The sequence below is a fragment of the Canis lupus genome, chromosome 17 (genome assembly GCF_011100685.1).
Source record: "Canis lupus familiaris isolate Mischka breed German Shepherd chromosome 17, alternate assembly UU_Cfam_GSD_1.0, whole genome shotgun sequence".
Taxonomy (NCBI): Eukaryota; Metazoa; Chordata; class Mammalia; order Carnivora; family Canidae; genus Canis; species Canis lupus.
The window spans coordinates 177,900-180,907 of record NC_049238.1 but is presented as its reverse complement, the minus strand read 5'-3'; the positions used below and the strand labels follow the sequence as shown (position 1 = coordinate 180,907).

Below are 3,008 nucleotides of genomic sequence, written 5' to 3'. Positions count from 1 at the left end.
TATACGTATAGATTGTTTCCAGGCTTTTGCTGTTCTATTTAACACCGTCATGTACAACTTTGTGTTTGGGATTTTCCTGTAGCTCCGCGCTTGGGCAGAGAAACTGCTAAAATACTAAGCCAAAGGTTATGTTTTAAAACTTCTGGTATATATTAACAAACTGTTGAACAAAGTTGTACAAATGTGTTTAATGTCAGTAGATTATGTATTCCCAGTAGGATATGTTTTCAAAAAAAAATCACAGAGGCGTACAGCTGATATTGGGATGGGTATAAATGTGAATATATTTTTGCTCAGAAAAAAGGCTCCAGGAAACAAAGAAGCAGTTGGAATAGCTAATATCTCTGTGTTTCCCAGAGACCTTTTAGATTTTCTGAACTAAAACTAATAATTGATTTATAAAATAACACTGCCTGATACTTTTGTACAATTTTTCTTTATTTATGCAAGTCAGGTTTTTTTTTTCTTAATCACTATTGTTACTGTGGACCAGGCAATGGTACGCGTTTTAAAAATCTTGTTACCTTTCTTTTTTTTTTTATTTTAAAGAAAGTTGATTCATAAGAGACAGAGAGAGAGAGAGAGAGAGAGACCCAGGCAGAGGGAGAAGCAGGCTCCATGCAGGGAGCCCGACGTGGGACTCGATATCAGGACCCCAGGGTCACGACTCGGGCCAGGTGCCCTTCTTGTCACGTCTCATACACCAGCCACAGGATTCCATGTGCTGTAACATACACATATCTAATCAAAAATAAAACCTCACTTTTTTTTTTACTGTAATTTCTTTAAAATGTTTTAAAATTAAATTATTATTATTGAGGTATAGTTGACATATAACATATTCATTTCAGGAACAACCTAATGATTCGATATTTGTGAACATTGTGAAAGGAACTTTGAAGTATGTCTAGTTATCATTCATCACCTCACATAGCTACAAAAATGTTGCTTTCTTGTGACTTTCATTATTTTTGCATTTTTTGTTTATTCATACAAATTTGTTAATATTTACTTTTATAATCTTTAATCTTTTCCTTCTTAAACTGGTCTTTTATTGATCTTATTGGTAATTTTTATTGTGATGCAATTTGAAATAATCCTAAGGATATTAGAAGGAGCTCTCACCTATGATTTGCCCTTTTACCTCAATTGTTTACATTACTCCCCATTTGCTTATATGTCTTTTTTCATATAGGGGCATGTTATTTTTTCTGAACTACTTGAGAGTAAGTTGGAGTTATTGGGTCGCTGTATCTCTAGACACTTTGGTGGATATTTCTTAATAGGAAGAACTCAGGGTGGAGGAATTTATTTGTTATTGATGCAATATAATAAATTGCCTCACAGCTCGGTGGATTAAAACAATAAACACTTCTGTGCTTTAGGAAACCAGGGGTGACATCCGCCCCAGGGTTCGCACAGATCTGCAACCCTATTGTCAGTCAGGGATGCGCATCTGAAGGCTTGGCTGGGGGTCTGCTTTCACTTTCATAGGAGGTCCTTGGCAGGATTCCTTCCACTGGGGCTGTTGGGTGAGGGCCTCAGTGCTTCTTGCTATTTGCCAGTGGCCTCCCTCAGTTCTTTTTTTTAAAAAGATTTTATTTATTTATCCAGGAGAGACCCAGAGAGAGGCAGAGACACATGCAGAGGGAGAAGCAGGCTCCATGCAGGGAGCCCGATGCGGGACTCGATCCCAGGACCCCGGGGTCACGCCCTGGGCTGAAGGCAGGCGCTCGACCGCAGAGCCCCCCCCAAGCGTCCCCCCCCCTTTCTTGCCACACAGGCCCCTCCAGCGGGCGGCTCACGCCTTGGCACTGGCCTCCATCAGAGCAAGCCGGCGAGAGAACTGGAGCACGTAGGAAGGAGCCGGAGCCTTCCAGCAGCCTCCGTGGCAGGAGCTCGCCCTCACCTTTGCCACATTCTGTTTATCACAGTAGGTCACTAGGTTCAGCCCAACATAATGAGAGGCGTTGCAGGAAGGCGTGAATCCCAGGAGGCAGCATCCCGTGGGGCCGTCCCAGAGGCTGCTGCTACCACAGGAAACATTCAAGAAGTTCTTTTAAAAAAAAAAAAAAAATTTTATTTATTAATTTGAGAGAGATAGAGCGCAAGTGGGGAGGTGGGGGAAGGGAGATGCAGACTCCCCACCGAGCAGGGAGCCTGATGCGGGACTTGACCCCAGGACCCTGAGATCATGGGAAGGCAGATGCTTCAGCAGCTGAGCCTCCCAGGCTCCTCAGCTCAGTGGTTCTGAGCCCCCAACTCCCGCGAGCTTCTAATAAAACCCAATAATTGTCGGGGAGCTCAGAGCCACCACCCATCCCAGGTCAGCTTGATCATCTGCACTGTATGTTACCAAAAGCAGCAAAATGAAAACGAATAATACTTTCAGATACTTATACTAGAGGCACGTTTTTACTGATTAATAATTTACCTGGAGTACTAATCTGCGTGGAACAGTCTGCATCGGGCACCCAGGGGAATTGCAAGACGCAGCACACTCAGAGCAGCTTCTCTTCCCCGAGAAAGGATGGCGACTATTTGGAAACAGTAAAGTAAATTTGTGCATTTTCTTTGAAAGATGTGTCATTCTGCTTGTTTTCCTGTTCCCAAGCCATGGGAGCTTTCTAGAACTAAACCACGTAGGGTCCCTCGTTGCCTCGTCCCTCGTTGCCTCGTCCTCGGTTAGATTACCGGGTCGTTGACCTGAGCTTGACCTGTAACGACAAGCGTGCTGTGCCAGCCGAGCAGGCCCGGCCTTGGGACACCCGGGCTGGTGGCATCCCCCACGGAGCGCGCTGCCCTGTGACGGCCACTTGGGCCTGCGCCCCGCAGCCCGATGTCTCTGCAGGGGTTGCGCCTACTAATCGTCCCACGTATCCCCTTACTCTAAAAGCATTTGGGGAATTCTTGAATGAGGTCCAGCCGGCTGAAGGACTAAGGTGCTGTCTGCATGGAGGCTGCTCTTGGGTCCATGAAGGCAACAGGAACGTGGCTTGGCCCCTGGG

At 45.3% G+C, this 3,008-nt stretch overlaps 1 long non-coding RNA gene across 1 annotated transcript; it reads right to left on the bottom strand.

Annotated features, from left to right (window-relative positions):
* Positions 1–569: 569 nt before the first annotated feature.
* Positions 570–2,767, bottom strand: LOC119869711. The gene is made up of 3 exons (XR_005371770.1): positions 2,435–2,767; positions 1,910–2,056; positions 570–724 (listed from the first exon to the last, which is right to left on the bottom strand). It is a non-coding gene; the product is annotated as an uncharacterized LOC119869711 (long non-coding RNA).
* Between the last annotated feature and the right edge of the window lie 241 nt (positions 2,768–3,008).